At 50.0% G+C, this 16,814-nt stretch overlaps 1 protein-coding gene and 1 pseudogene across 2 annotated transcripts in view; both read left to right on the top strand.

Annotated features, from left to right (window-relative positions):
- The first annotated feature begins 443 nt into the window (after positions 1-443).
- On the top strand, positions 444-645 carry LOC122942904 (annotated as a pseudogene).
- A 14,040-nt stretch (positions 646-14,685) lies between these two features.
- Positions 14,686-16,814, top strand: part of SLC16A5 (solute carrier family 16 member 5) — a 33,147-nt gene continuing 31,018 nt past the window's right edge. For both annotated transcript variants that reach the window (XM_044297810.1, XM_044297809.1), the window contains exon 1: positions 14,686-14,891. The gene's annotated coding sequence lies outside the window, so the exon portion shown is untranslated. The remainder of the gene's footprint in view (positions 14,892-16,814) is intronic.

Genomic DNA, 16,814 nt, shown 5'->3' with positions numbered 1-16,814 from the left:
TGATGCTCGTTTGCCTATCATCGGGTGTTAAAAATCACCTCTTGAGTGCAGAGGAGAACCAGTCCCTGTCTCTCCTGCATAAATCAAGCCTAGCACTGGTTGGCTGAGCTTCACCCAGTCAGGGCTAGGCTTGCTTTCCTCACTTGGACAAGAAGACAGCTGAAGCTGAGTACAGAGAAGGAGGCTCATCAACCAGTCCCTGAAAGGTATGATACTGGTCTGATGCTTGTTTGCCTATCATTGGGTGTTAAAAATTACCAATGAGTGCAGAGGAGAACCAGTCCCTGTCTCTCCTGCATAAATCAAGCCTAGCACTGGTTGGCTGAGCTTCACCCAGTCAGGGCTAGGCTTGCTTTCCTCACTTGGACAAGAAGACAGCTGAAGCTGAGTACAGAGAAGGAGGCTCATGAACCAGTCCCTGAAAGGTATGATACTGGTGGACATGAACTTCTCGGCCTTTTGGCTAAGATGTAGTGTAGTATCTGTTCTTATCAGTCTGCCTTGACTTGCCGGCCCAGGTCCTTGTGGGTACCCCCTGCACTCTGCCTTTGAGCATAGTTGATTAAATTCAGCTTCAGCTCACTGCTGTTATTGGGTGTAGGGCTATTCCCCAGGGAACAAGAGTGCTCTGGTCTCCGACCTCCTCTTGGCCTGTGGCTTAATAGTCTTGGTGTACAACGTTAGACAGTGCTTACTTGGATCTCGACTACTGGAAGATCTTCCCCGACGGCGATTGAGGAGAAGACTTTGCGAAGACTCGACGAGGAACCCCAACGATGAGGACTGAAGACTCCGGCCTCAGGGGACTCCGACGAGGAAAAGAAGCTCGGTGAAGACCTTCCCCGGAAGAAGCTCCGCCCAGCAAGAAGGAATCTGCATAGCCCCACCCCCTGTGGCAAAAGGGACACTTTGCAAAGATTTTCCAGGGAGAGGAAGGCAGGATGAAGGAAGAAGCCATGGCCTCAACCTCCAAGCCTCTCCAGACCAAGAATAAGAAGATTGCTACAGAAGGAAGAAAGGCCACGGAAGAGGCCCTCCAGGACCCTTTAGCCTCCACTTCATCGGCTACTGATCCGGCAGCGCCCGTTCCCCCGAAGCAACAGGAAGGCCAGAAGCCCAGCCCCAGCTCCCCACCCTTGGAGCCATGGATGAGGCAGACCGTTGTTCTGAAGCTAAAGAAAGTGGACGGGAGAGCGCCGGACATAAGCCAGGATGTGTTTGGCAAGAAGATGGTCCTGGACCAGGGATTCGCCAAGCCGGAGGTGACGAGCATCCACTCCCTCTTCGCTGGGATGTTCTGGATCACCTTCGCCTCCGTGGCCATCTGAAAGAGGTACTGGGAGATGGTGAAAGCCGCACAACCAGACTCCCCTTTCCGACGCTTCGTGGGCAGCTGCCCAGTCCAGGCAGAAGAAAGGAGAGTGACCGTCGCCATGCGGAACCCACACATCCCAGGCAAGGATATCGTCACCCACCTGAAGCGTTTCTGCACCGTGATGAGGGACCCCACCCACATCTTGGACGGAAAATCTTCTGGACAGGCAAGTGGTCAGTCATTGTCCGCCTGAACAGGGACCTCACAGACCCGGATGGCATGCAACACCTGCCCCCGACCTTCTCATTGGGCAACCTCAAGCGCTCATCTATTACTCCGACATGCCACAGACCTGCAGGAAGTGTGGCAAGAAGGGGCACAGGCTGAGCAACTGCAAGGAGGCGGCCTGCTGGATCTGACACGTGGCAGGGCACGAAACCCGGGACTGCCCTAAGAAGACGGCATGCAACCTGTGCGGACTGGCTTCACACATCTACAAGGACTGCCCACAAAGAGAACGCACCTGGGCAGCGGTCGCAACCAGAGCACTGGCCAGCGGGAACCCCACCGCAGCCACACCTCCGGCAGCAACAAGACCCAAAGTGAAGGAGTCCAAAAAGAAAGAGGGTAAGCAGACACCCGCCCTAGGCCATCCTCCTCAGTGGAAACGCGTTCACACTTGACTCCGTCTAGGAGCTCATCTGCGGCAGACCTCTTGTCGTAGACGGCTCCTGGGCGGGAGAGCCAGTTAGGCTCATCAATGTGTACGCCCCCCCCCTGACAAGGGTGAGCGACTGGAGCTCTTTCAGGCCCTCCGACTGCAACTCGCTACCACTAGGACCGTAGTGATGGCCGGGGATTTCAACTGCCCGATCGAGGAGGACAGACGCAGCACCGGGACGTCAAGCAAGCTTGATGTCACTGACAAACTGCTCATTGAGATGGTGACTGAAGCGTCCCTGCAGGACATTGTGGGCTCCATGGGGAAAGGCTCCATTAATTCTACGTGGAGCCGACCCAATGGCTCACTCCGTTCTCGGATCGACTTTGTGTTTACCTCCCGGGCAGTCAGGTGGTGTAGACACTCTATGGTCCCTTGCGTCTTCTCTGTTCAGGTCCAGTGCAAACTAGGCACCGGGTTTCCCCCCGGCCACGGGTCCTGGAAACTGAACTGCGCCCTGCTGAATCGCGAGGACGTGCTTGCGGAACTTAGTGTCAGGCCTCAAACCCATGGCCAGTCATGTCCCAGGCGGTAGCTCTACCCACTAGGCTACCGTCTCTCCTTGGACTATTCTCTTGCTAACTTCTAACTACCTCTCTTGTCCTTGCCTTGACCTGCTGATTATTCCAATCTCTTGCACCTGCTACTTCCCTATAAAACCCAGCCCTTGAACCCAGCCCTTTGCTGGTTATTGTGCCTCCAAGCCTGTAGCAAGCTTCCTCTCTGCTCCTCCACCACTATTGCTGTTTTACCCTCGTTGCCAACCCGGACCGTTTTGACCTCGCTGATTTGCCGCCTGCATTGACTCACTGCTTACCACCGACCACGCCTCCGTCTACTCCTGCTGTTACCTCGCTGCCCTCTCTGCTGCCGACCCGGACTGATCGACCACGCTACCTGCCTCCTGCTTCTGCGGGCCTTTGCCACTGGACTCCATACTTCCAGCTCGGGTGTCCTCTGACTCAGGTGAGCCTCAATTGACACTACCACCCTAACAGAATAACCAGCCCAAAAAAAAAATGGAGTCCGTAATGGCCACCCTGCGCAAGCAGGTGTCTGAGCTGCAAGAGTTCGGCACCACCTACCAGGAGAAATTTTCACTACTCCAAGGCCAGGTACAGAGTCAACAGGGGGAGATCATTGAGCTTCTCTGTTCTGCAATGCTCGACTCCGGAGCTGGCGACAATTTTATGGATCTAACTTTTGCTCACGAGAACAACATTCCGCTTGTAACCAAGACAGCCCCCATCGATCTGGAAACGGTGGATGGGTCTCCACTCTCCTCGGGACCAGTTACACATCAGACCGCAGATTTACAGCTCCACATTAAAACCGACCACCACGAGACGATCCACTTCTCTTTGATTGCCTCCCCCAAGTTTCCGGTGATCTTGGGCATCCCGTGGTTAGCCACTCACAACCCGTCGGTGGACTGGGAAACCCGCTGTCTACAGTTCACATCCGAGTTCTGCTCTTCGAACTGTCTGCATGAACCTGCTTCCCCAATGCCCAAAGAATCTTTCATCTCGGAACCAACTGTCAAGGAGCTGTTGCCTCCACAATATAACGAGTTTCAGGATGTCTGCGACAAAAAAACGCAGACAAGCTGCCCCCGCATCGACCATACGACTGCCCAATTGAATTATTACCTGGGGCTGAAATACCCTTCGGCAGCATCTACTCCCTCTCAGAGCCTGAACTCAAGGCCCTGAAGGACTACTTGGACAAGGACCTAAAGAAGGGCTTCATTCGACCCTCCACCTCCCCTGCGGGAGCACCCTTCTTCTTCGTGGAGAAAAAAAGACTCCTCTCTACGCCCTTGCATTGACTACCGCAAGCTGAATGATGTTACGGTAAAAAACCGTTACCCTCTCCCCCTGATTTCAGAACTTCTCGAGAGACTCCGGGCAGCGAAGGTGTTTACGAAGCTCGATCTTCGAGGGGCCTATAATCTGGTTCGCATTCACCCTGGGGATGAATGGAAGACCGCCTTTCGCACACGATACGGACATTTTGAATACCTAGTTATGCCCTTCGGACTTTGCAATGCCCCAGCCACTTTCCAACATTTCATTAATGACGTCCTTAGGGACATGCTAGATCTGTTCGTAGTGGTATACCTGGACGATATTTTAATTTTCTCGGAAAAACTCGAACATCGCGAACATGTCCGCAGGGTGTTACAAAGACTCCGCGAGCAGTCTCTTTACATCAAGCTCGAGAAATGCGAGTTCGAACAGACCACCACCCAGTTTCTCGGTTACATCATCTCCCCGGAAGGGCTGAGTATGGATCCTCGGAAAATTCAGGCTGTAATAGATTGGCCTCCCCCTAAGAATGAAAAGGAAATACAGAGGTTTGTCGGCTTCGCCAACTTTTACCGAAAATTCATTCGGAACTTCTCAAAAATCGTTACTCCAATTACCCAGTTAACCAAAAAGACTGTGCCCTTTTCCTGGACACCCGAAGCACAGGAAGCCTTCACCAAGCTCAAATCCCTCTTCACGTCTGCTCCAATCCTGATCCATCCTAATCCCGAACTGCCATTCACAGTCGAAGTGGACGCTTCCGACACCGCAGTAGGCGCTGTCCTATCACAACGTACGGGAGAAAAGATGCTTTTACACCCTTGCGCCTTCTTCTCTCGCCAAATGTCCCCCGCAGAAAGGAACTATGACATCGGGAATAAGGAATTGCTGGCAATCAAAGATGCCTTCTCGGAGTGGAGACATCTATTGGAGGGGGCCATTAATCCCATAACTGTGTTTACTGACCACCGAAACCTCGAATTCATCCGTTCTGCCAAGAGGCTTTCCGCCAGACAAGCCAGATGGAGCCTTTTTTTTTCTCGATTCAATTTCATTATCACATATCGCCCGGGGTCGAAGAATGGCAAAGCAGATGCCCTTTCCAGGATGTTCTCTGAACCTTCACAGGACAACAAGGGCCAAGCCAGCATTCTACCCAAGAAAAAGGTCTTGGGAGCTACCTACCCAAAGGAACTCCTGGGGTCAATCAAGAAGGCTTATGAAAAGGACCCCTTCCTCACCCACCCAGCAGAAGACGTCAACCTCACCCTCAAGGGTGGCTTCTGGGTATACCTGGATCGACAACTGTACGTACCAGAAATGGCACGGCTCGAGGTACTAAAATATAACCACGATACCAAGTTGGCTGGCCATCCAGGTACAAGAAAGACCCAGGAACTCCTGTCCCGCTCCTTCTGGTGGCCGTCATATAAGGAAGATACTAAAAGGTTTGTCTCCTCATGCACGGTCTGTGCCCACAACAAGACTCCCCGCTCTTCACCCGTGGGGCTGCTGCGACCACTCCCCATCCCCTCCCGCCCTTGGGGTTCAATTTCTATGGACTTTGTAGTTGACCTACCCCCTTCAAAAGGGATGAACACCATCTTGGTTGTCGTGGACCGCCTTACCAAGATGGCGCATTTCATCCCCTGCAAGGGCCTACCCACCGCCAAACAGACGGCTGACCTGGTATTGCGTGAAATCTTTAGGTTACACGGGGTTCCGGATGATGTGGTCTCTGACCGAGGAGTGCAATTCACCTCTAAATTCTGGAAAGACTTCTGCCTGTAAACCTGTCCTCCGCCTTCCATCCCCAGTCTAATGGGCAGACAGAGAGAACGAACCAGACCCTCGAGCAGTACCTACGTTGTTTCATCACTTATTTGCAGGATGACTGGTTGGACCACCTTCCTACGGCCGAGTTTTCCTACAATAATGCGGAACACAGTTCCACTCATTACAGTCCTTTCTACGCCAACACTGGCCTGCATCCAGCTTTCATCCCACGCCTGCCCATCACCTCCACGCTTCCAGCTGTGGCCGAACGCCTGGCAAATTTACAAGAGGCACAAGAGAACATTTCCAATAATCTCCTTGAGGCTCAGAGACGCTTTAAGCGGGCGACAGACAAACATCGTAGACCCGCTCCGGACTTTCAGATAGGAGATCAAGTGTGGCTCTCCACAAGAAACTGGGCCAAAAATACTTGGGGCCTTTCCGGATCTCTGGTCGGATTAATGAAGTCACCTTCCGACTGGACCTCCCACATTCCATCAGGGTGCACCCAGTCTTCCATTGCTCTCTTCTCAAGCCGTTTGTAGAGAACACCTTCCCTGGCTGCCATCCTCCCCCCCCCACCACCAGTAAGGGTACAAGGCGAAGAGGAGTACATTGTCTCTAAGATCCTTGACTCCAGACTCCACCGGGGCACAAACCAATACTTGATTTCCTGGAAAGGCTATCCTCCAGAAGACAACTCCTGGGAACTGGAGGAGAACATTCATGCCCCCAGACTTGTCAGGGAGTTCCATCTGAGTCACCCAGACAAACCTTCCCCTGCGGTGCCCGGAGGTCACCTTGGAAGGGGGGGAGTACTGTCAGGACTCGAACCCGTGGCCAGTCATGTCCCAGGCGGTAGCTCTACCCACTAGGCTACCGTCTCTCCTTGGACTATTCTCTTGCTAACTTCTCTTGTCCTTGCCTTGACCTGCTGATTATTCCAATCTCTTGCACCTGCTACTTCCCTATAAAACCCAGCCCTTGAACCCAGCCCTTTGCTGGTTATTGTGCCTCCAAGCCTGTAGCAAGCTTCCTCTCTGCTCCTCCACCACTATTGCTGTTTTACCCTCGTTGCCAACCCGGACCGTTTTGACCTCGCTGATTTGCCGCCTGCATTGACTCACTGCTTACCACCGACCACGCCTCCGTCTACTCCTGCTGTTACCTCGCTGCCCTCTCTGCTGCCGACCCGGACTGATCGACCACGCTACCTGCCTCCTGCTTCTGCGGGCCTTTGCCACTGGACTCCATTCTTCCAGCTCGGGTGTCCTCTGACTCAGGTGAGCCTCAATTGACACTACCACCCTAACACTTAGAGAGGTCTACATAGCCTGGCGGAATGACAAATGCTTGTTTAAACAGGCTAGTGACTGGTGGGAGTATGTTAAAATCCAGTTTCATTGTTTCTTTCAGGCCAAGCAACATCAGGCGTGTGAGAAGAAGAGGGCCTTCAGAGCGCTGCAGCGTGAGTTGCGGTCCCTGAAAGACCTTCACCGGTGCGGCTGGAACGTTAGACAGGAGCTAGAGGAGGCCAAAAAGAGCCTGAAAAGGCACTTCGAGGAGGAATCGTCTTCCGTTCCAAAGTGGAAAACCTGGAGACGGGTGAGAAGTGTAACTCCGTCTTTTTCAGGAAACTCCACGCCAGCCACACGCCCCTGAACGAACTTCGAGACAAAGACGGCAACATGTGTTCGGGGAAGGAGGAAGTAATGGGAGTTGTCACAGACTACTACAGCGACCTCTACTCCCTGAAGAACACCGACCAGACGGCCGCCGATAAATTCCTGTCAGGTATCACTAACCACCTTGACCCTGCAGGTACGGAGGCAATGGATGACCCTCTGACGGTGGGGGAGGTGCTCTCTGCCGCTAGATCCTTTAGGTCCAGCAGGACCCCGGGCAGTGACGGCCTCCCACCAGAGCTCTATGTAGCACTGGGGGATCTGATCTGTCCGGACCTGCGGGAACTCTATGAGGAGATGGTGGTGGAGGGTAGGATGCCCCCATCGTTGAGGGAAGGAATGATCACGATCCTGTATAAGCAGAAGGGGGAGAGATGTGACTTGAAAAACTGCCGTCCCATCTCTCTCCTGAACGTAGACTACAAGATCCTCGCAAAGGTGCTAGCCAATCGGCTGAAGGTCGTCATCGGCAGAATCGTCCACCCGGATCAGACCTGCGGCATTCTTAGCTGCAGGATCACAGACAGCCTCGCTCTCATGAGACACACGGTGCAATATATCAAAGACCGCCATGTACCTGCAGCCCTGTTCAGCCTTGACCAGGAGAAGGCATTTGACCGAGTGTCTCATGAATTTTTTGGGCAGGGCTTTGCACAAGCTGGGTCTAGGCAGGAGGTTCTGTTCGTTTGTTGACCTGATGTATCTTGACATTTGCAGCACGGTGTTTGTGAACGGCTGGCAGACTGACCCCTTTTCGATACGCTCCGAGGTCAGACAAGGCTGCCCTCTTTCATCTCTCCTTTTTGTTTGTGTTATAGAAGCCTTTGCGGAATCTCTCCGGCAGAATGGAGAGATCAGAGGGATCACCGCACCAGGACCTGGAAACTGCGAGGACAAGTGCTCGCTGTACATGGATGACGTGACCGTCTTCTGCGCTGACTGGAGTTCGGACAAGCTTCAGGGGCCAAAGTCCACTGCGGCAAGTCAGAAGCCATGCTCTTCGGGGACTGGCAACTGGCCTCTTCTGCCCCCTTCCCATTTACCTTAAAATCAGGCTTCATCAAAATTCTGGAAGTCTGGTTCGGGAAGGAAGGTGCAGCCCTCAAGTCTTGGGAAGAACTCTTGGTCAAAGTCAATCAGAGAATCGGACTGTGGAGCCTCGGACACCTCACGATTGAAGGCAAAGCACTCGTCCTGCGTAATGAAGTTTTGCCTGTTCTCCAATACACTGCACAGGCATGGCCCCCTCTTGCCACCATTTCCAGGGCCATCACCAAGACAGTGTTTTGCTTCATCTTGGGATCTAAGATGGACAGAGTGAAGCGAGCCATCATGTACAAAGACCCCGCAAGGGCAGAAAGGGCATACCGGACCTGCCCACTTTACTGCGGATAACCTTTGTTTGTGACAGCGTTCGTCGGACTCTGTGAACAGCTAACGGCTCTGCGGGCAAGGCTATGTCTTGCTTTTTTCTCCTGCCCCTCTGGAGGGGCCTGGGCTGGGACAAGTGGGACAGCGTTGTGACAACCATCCGCCAATCCCGTCGTACTAAGCCACAGTTGCCGTACAGGTCTCCACTAGAGACTTCTGGAGGCGAATCCACTGTGACTACAGAAGACGTTTAAGATTGGTTGGTGGGCACAGACAGGATACAATCACGATTGTATGTACAATCGGTAAAAATAAAATTACTGATTTCACGCCGGAAATCAAATTATTTTGCTGCCACCACTCTTCGTATTGAATCGGGGCGAAGAGACCCCGGCTAGCTAATCCTAAAGGGACGAAACAGTTATTTGCAACCTAGCTAGTAAATTAACAATTTATAAAAATAAAACTATTTGGTAGTATGTCTTCTGAGGACAGAGTTCTTAGCATAGATCAGGTCATCAAGTAACAAGGGCAAAACTGGAACGATGAAATCGTTAGTTTTTATTCTAAAACTACACACAAAAATATATACATACAGATAAATATACCTGCCATTTGAACAGATTGTTTTGGATAGAAATAGGTAAGAGGTGGAAGGGAATAGAATGTCTGTAAGTTCAGAATTACAGTGGTAAAGTCCAGTAAAATGCAAAGTCTTTGTAGAATAATCCAAGATGGTGGGGTGTGCCTGTGTCCAGCGGGCGGTCGTGATGTTAGTCGACGTCAGATGGTAGAAGAAGGACCCAGGGCTGAATGTGTCACAGGGTTTTACCCACTCTGTAGTGGGGAGGGGTTGTGACCCGCACAAGTCCAGCCTTGGGTAATTGGAAGAGGGGCAGTTCCTGCCCTGGACAGAGGAAATCTTGCTGAATCTTTGCTGTGCCAGTTTCTCCGTACCCGTGGGTCAAATTTGGACATAGAGGTCATATTGAGAATAAGCACAATTTTACAGATCCTCTGATACCAAACAGGATAGAATTACCATTTGGATTCCCTGAGAGCTTTGATATCAGAGAGAGAATCTCTGATTGACTGGCCGATTTCCTGAAAGGTGTATTATTGGGGCCGGAATAATCCCTGAAGAGATGGTTGAGTGCATTGGTTCCGAACCCATGAAATATGAGGAAATATGGACGCAAATATGAAAGCTATGTATTAGAGGTGGCTGCCCGGTGACCTCTTTTTGTGTCTCAAACAGCTGTCTGATAAGCATCTGTCCTGCTCTCTTTGAAGCGCACTGGCAAGACTGAAGGTGTGAGAACCCTGCTGGTATTGGAGACACTATGGCTGCAGAAAGACCAGGTTTAGGAGGTTCTGTCATAAGAGAACTAGATTGATGGCTACTCAACTTGGCATGGGGGCAGGAAAGGTTTGGCACACGGAGGTGATAATGGCACCTCTGCTCTGTGAATTACTCCTTTAGTGAAAAGAGAAGATTTTTAGTGAAGGCTCTGGTGTCTGTGATTGCGAAATATGGCGCATTTGCGATTTCCTAGTATCGCTGTGGATCGCAAAGCGTCACACTCCGTCCCCTACAACTGGCACGCTCCCTGGTTCTACAGTGACGTCGTCAGGTTTGTGAGGGAACATTAGCTGGAGGGCCTCAAGCCCGACTTGTGGAAGCCAAAAACTATCCACAAACTCATCAGAGCAAAGGATGTGGTGGAGTCAATTCCCGGGATCCATGATGACACCGCAGAGACAGTTTGGACTAATGTGTCGTCAGACAGGTTAAACAACGGGCATAAGGACTTGTCATGGATGGCCACACAGGGAGGACTGCCAATTAGGTCATTCATGCACGCCCGCAACCTGTGCAAAACCCGGTACTGCCCCAGGTGCCCCTTCGTGGAGGAAACATCGTACCACCTGTTTTGGGAGTGCCGCTTTGCGCAGCGCCTGTTGGATGCCCTGGAACATGAACTCAAAGACTCTGTACCCAGGAACAGCCTGCAAAACACTTCGGTGATGTACGGACTATTTCCTGGGACTCATACTGTTGGAGCCATCCAGGAGGCCTGGCACCTTATGAACTGTTTTAAGGACGCTATTTAGTTTGCTAGGAACCGGCTCATTCTCAGGAGGGAGAACAAGTCCATCCTGGACTGCCGCAGACTTATCCATAGTATGCTGCAGGACTATAACATCTTGGACGTCAACGATGAAGAGGACTAAACCCCTCTCCTTCCCCCTCTCCCTCCCCGTTTGTTTCTGTCTTCTCAATAAAGCTGAGGACATGTGATTCCCCCTCCCTACCCCCTCCTTCCCACCTCCCCTTCCCTCATCACTGTCTGAATGCTTTGTTGGAAGGTTTTGTGATTGAATAGGTATGCTAGGGTAGCATTCATTGTGATGTATGGTGTAGGTTAGCCTGTGCGTTACATAACAATGCCATGCTCGCAAAGACGACTGTAAGTAATTTATTAAGTGCTGACTCGTGGCGTGTGCTGCGTCACAGTACTAAAGTATGTATGATGACTGATTGTAATAAAGGTGTTTCAATAAAAAAAAAAAAAATGGTGGACATGAAATTCATCAACCAGTCCATGCAAAGTATGATACTGGTGGCTATGTCACCAGCAGGTGGTGCATGCTGGGGTGGGGGGAAGGTGGAGGCATCCTATGTACATAGCAGGAGCTGGAAATTAAGAGTTGAGAAGGTTTAAGTTTATTTAGTGGGTGGAGCTTTATGAAAAGGGGCATGGCCAAATGGGTGCATAGGATTAGTATTACAGGGGCGCCTCAGGTCTATTCTCTACCAGCATCCTGCTTGCCACCAGGTACAAAGTGAAGCAGGTAACTACAAATGAGATCGAAGTGATGTGTGTAATTGATTTTTGTAGCAATTTGGTGTATGGTTAACGGTACAGCATATGAGTGAAACACGCAATTTGTGTGAAATTATGTGAAAATCATGCAAATTAATGGCATCTGTGTAAGTTATGTGACCATGTCAGTGGCATGTGCAGCATGTGTCCAGGGTTTCAGTTTTGTATGTGTAAAGTGTGTCTGTGCATGTGCTGCATGTGTCCAGTGTATATGCTACATGTGTACATTGTGTCTGTGTATGTGCTGCATTTGTCCAGTGTGTCTGTGCATGTGCTGCATGTGTCCAGTGTATATGCTACATGTGTACATTGTGTCTGTGTATGTGCTGCATTTGTCCAGTGTGTCTGTGCATGTGCTGCATGTGTCCAGTGTATGTGCTGCATGTGTCCAGTATGTTGTGTGTTATGTGTCCATTGTCTCTGTGTATTTGCTGCATGTGTCCAGGGTATGTGCTGCATGTGTCCATTGTGTCTGTGCATGTGCTGCATGTGTCGGTGCATGTTCTGCATGTGTCCAGTGTATGTGCTGCATATGTCCATTGTGTCTGTGCATGTGTCCAGTATGTTGTGTGTTATGTGTCCATTGTGTCTGTGCATGTGCTGCATGTGTCCATTGTATCTGTGCATGTGTCCAGTATGTTGTGTGTTATGTGTCCATTGTCTCTGTGTATTTGCTGCATGTGTCCAGTGTATGTGCTGCATGTGTCCAGTATGTTGTGTGATATGTGTCCAGTGTATGTGCTGCATGTGTCCATTGTATCTGTGCATGTGTCCAGTATGTTGTGTGTTATGTGTCCATTGTCTCTGTGTATTTGCTGCATGTGTCCAGTGTATGTGCTGCATGTGTCCAGTATGTTGTGTGATATGTGTCCAGTGTATGTGCTGCATGTGTCCATTGTATCTGTGCATGTGTCCAGTATGTTGTGTGTAAGGCTACTTTCACACTAGCGTTCGGGTTTCCGTTCGTGAGCTCCGTTTGAAGGAGCTCACGAGCGGACCCGAACGCAGCCGTCCAGCCCTGATGCAGTCTGAATGGAGGCGGATCCGCTCAGACTGCATCAGTCTGGCGGCGTTCAGCCTCCGCTCCGCTCGCCTCCGCACGGACAGGCGGACAGCTGAACGCTGCTTGCAGCGTTCGGGTGTCCGCCTGGCCGTTCGGAGTAGTGCGGATCCGTGCGGATCCGTCCAGACTTTCAATGTAAGTCAATGGGGACGGATCCGTTTGAAGATGCCACAATGTGGCTCAATCTTCAAGCGGATCCGTCCCCCATTGACTTTACATTGAAAGTCTGAACGGATCCGCGCAGGCTACTTTCGCACTTGCGCACTTGCGAATTTTTTTAAAGTTATTAATGCAGACGGATCCGTACTGAACGGAGCCTCCGTCTGCATTAATATGAGCGGATCCGTTCAGAACGGATCCGCCCGAACGCTAGTGTGAAAGTAGCCTCATGTGTCCATTGTATCTGTGCATGTGTCCAGTATGTTGTGTGTTATGCGTCCATTGTCTCTGTGTATTTGCTGCATGTGTCCAGTATGTTGTGTGTTGTGTCCATTGTGTCTGTGTATGTGCTGCATGTGTCCAGTGTATGTGCTGCATGTGTCCATTGTATCTGTGCATGTGTCCAGTATGTTGTGTGTTATGTGTCTATTGTGTCTGTGTATGTGCTGCATGTGTCCAGTATGTTGTGTGATATGTGTCCATTGTGTCCATGCATGTGCTGCATGTGTCCGTTGTGTCTGTGCATGTGCTGCATGTGTCCAGTATGTTGTGTGTTATGTGTCCATGTGCATGTGCTGCATGTGTCCAGTATGTTGTGTGATATGTGTCCATTGTGTCTGTGCATGTGCTGCATGTGTCTGCATGTGCTGCATGTGTCCAGTGTGTCTGTGCATGTGCTGCATGTGTCTGTGCATGTGCTGCATGTGTCCAGTATGTTGTGTGATATGTGTCCAGTGTGTCTGTGCATGTGCTGCATGTGTCCAGTGTATGTGCTGCATGTGTCCAGTATGTTGTGTGATATGTGTCCAGTGTGTCTGTGCATGTGCTGCATGTGTCCATTATGTTGTGTATTATGTGTCCAGTGTGTTAGACGTTCTATCAGGATAAGCGTCATATATAGAGATGAGCGAATTTCATATTTTGAAATTCTTTCACGCTTTGTTTACTGGTAAAAGGTGAATTGCGTTATGGATTCCATCACCACGGACTATAACGCAATTCTATGACGGAATGCATAATGGTATGCCTTTAGAGGCATTCCTTTATTCATTCCGTCATAATAGAAGTCTATGGGACGGATCCGTTATGCAGGTGGTCCGTGGTAACGGAATCCATAACGCAATTCACCTTTTACCAGTAAACGAAGTGTGAACGAATTTCATAACCGGAAATTCGCTCATCTCTAGTCATATACTATAATAATGCGACGTGGCTGCTTATAGCCTCTGTTGGGCCTGTGTGCTTAAAAATGCCAGGGCGGATTTTAAGTCCCTGTCCGGCCCTGCACAACGTATGAGGAGGTAAGGGGACTTACACATGGAAGAAACCCTTTTTTCTTTCCCTGGATTGTACAAGTCTGTGGATTCTTGATGTTTTTGCCATCGAGCATGTAAATGCATAAGTAAAAGCAGGTTTTGTTGTTTTTTTCATGATCTATCGATTCAATATTGAGAGGAGGATCTGCATCTTCAGAGTCCAGACCTTTTGTTTTTCATATTGATGGGGACCCCACCCAGCAACTGTTCTCTCACTGATGCGATCCATAAGTCCTATCAGAAATGTCTGTCCTTGGAAAAGTACTCCTGATTACTGAGAGCATGGAAATACAATGTCAAAGCACATTCAGATACATGCAAAATACAATCCGATACGGACTTTGTACCGTTTTTTATGCAAATCTCTCTTTTGTGGTTGATTTGAGAAGCTCATGGTCCATCTGACATCATTCTTCATGCCGTTTTGCATCGTTACTTCCTATCTCTGTATCTGCTCAGACTGAAATTCAAGTTCCGCATTTTCTCTACATTTGTTTCCTATGTCTCTCTTCCAAGTCCTGCCTGTGCCCATTCCCCCTCCCTCAGAAACTTTTAGCTTACCTCTTTCAAGCGCCCTTTTCCTGCCTCTTTCTACACTTTCCCCTCATGCCTCCTCCTCTTTCCTACTTATGACTCCCTGCTAAATTTTGTCTCTCTTCCAGAGATCTGCATCCTGCGCTGCTGACCCGCGGGACAGAGTCAAAAACAGAACCTACTGAGAGGGGTAAAGAGGGCAGATGAGAAGCTCAGAGGACAAGAAGTAAAATGGGACCCTATCCCATATAAATTGTAAGTTTATGCCATTGCTCAGCTTCGATCCTGCTATTCCCCTAAATCCTGCTCTGTAATCATGCTCTAATCCTTGCACGTGCACCATACCTGCCTTCCGATTCCTAATAGCGTTCTCCTAAGACAGGGTGGAAAGTATCAGTTTACTGCATGTAATGTGAGCGGATGGTCCTGCTGACTAAATACCCTTGTTTAAAGGGGCACTTCTATTAGAAAGGGGGTATTTTTTTTAACTCAATGTTCGTAGAAAACCTTTAAGCATTTTTCATGTTTTCATTTTATTTTTGAAAATTCTATACAAACCAAATCCTTCTGTAGCAGTGAGCCCAGATAGATAAAATGCCTATATGGATAGATAATCTATTGTTTGCTGCTACTGTGAGAGAAAGATGGTATGTATAGAATTGGGATAACAGTATGAAGGCTCTATTGCCTTCTTGATAGGCCTAGATAAAGATGCCCACAGAAGAGCTCTGCATTTATCAGTGAAATGTGGGAGGGAAGGGATGCAAATGAGCTCTTAACAAGCTCTGCCTCTAACACCACCAGATGTAAGGCAGCTATCCTATAATAAATATATATGTTCAGCTCTTAAAATACGCCTTGAGACATGACTTGGATATTAAATAAGCCAGAGTCTCATCTGCAGACAGCTGTTTCAGGGTGATTGCCCCCTCATCAGTGCAGAGCAAAGAGTACTCGCTTACGCTGGGTTCACACCTGAGCGTTTTACAGCGCGTTCCTACGCGCTGTAAAACGCACAACAGGCAAGAACCAATGATTCCCTATGGGAATGGTTCTCACCTGGGCGTTTTACAGCGCGTACGATCGCGCTGTAAAACGCCCGACGCTCAAACAAGTGCTTGAGCTTTTTTTTGGGCATTTGTCGCGCGTTCCCGCACATAGATATTCGGGAATGCGCGACAATGTGTGCACCCCTGTCTCTGTATGCGCGATTGTAAATGCCCGTACAATCGCGCATACAGAGCGCTCGTTTCAGAACGCTCAGGTCTGAACCCAGCGTTAGGCTACTTTCACACCTGCGTTCAAGTGTCCGCTCGTGAGCTCCGTTTGAAGGGGCTCACAAGCGACCCTGAATGCAGCCGTCTGGCCCTAATGCATTCTCAGTGGAGGCAGATCCACTGAGAATGCATCCGCCTGCCCGCGCTCAGCCTCCACTCCGCGAGCGGAGGCGAGCAGATCCGTTCCGACTTATAATGGAAGTCAATGGGGGACGGATCCGCTTGAAGATGACACCATATGGCTCAATCTTCAAGCGGATCCGTCCCCCATTGACTTTCAATGTAAAGTCTGAACAGATCCGCTCAGGCTAATTTCACACTTAGAAAATTTTTCTAAGTTATAATGCAGACGGATCCGTTCTGAACGGAGCCACCGTCTGCATTAATATGAGCGGATCCGTTCAGAACAGATCCGATCAAACGCTAGTGTGAAAGTAGCCTTAACTGGTTGAGAGGCCTGTGTCCAAGCAAGGGGGGAACTAACTCTCCTTAGGGAGAGAATGCCCAGTGTGAGGAGACTTATAGGCCATACATGCTCCTCTGGAATTCTGGGAGGGAAGGGATGCAAATGAGCTCTTAATAAGCCTTGAGACATGACTTGGATATAAAATAAGCCAGCACCTCACACTGATTAAGGTGCTCTCTCCCTAAGGAGAGTTAGTTCCCCCCTGACCCGGACACAGGCCTCTCACCCAGTTAAGCCAGTACTCTCTGCTCTGCACTGATGAGAGGCAATCACCCTGAAACAGCTGTCTGCAGATGAGGTGCTGGCTTATTTATTATCCAAGTCATGTCTCAAGGCTTATTTTAAGATCTGAACCTTGACTTATAGGATAGCTGCCTTACATCTGGTGGCACCCGAGGCAGAGCTTGTTAAGAGCTTATTCCCTTCCCTCCCAGA

This window comes from Bufo gargarizans, chromosome 6, assembly GCF_014858855.1.
Source record: "Bufo gargarizans isolate SCDJY-AF-19 chromosome 6, ASM1485885v1, whole genome shotgun sequence".
Lineage (NCBI taxonomy): Eukaryota > Metazoa > Chordata > Amphibia > Anura > Bufonidae > Bufo > Bufo gargarizans.
The sequence above is the reverse complement of the archived record's forward strand: the minus strand, read 5'-3'. Positions and strand labels throughout refer to the sequence as shown.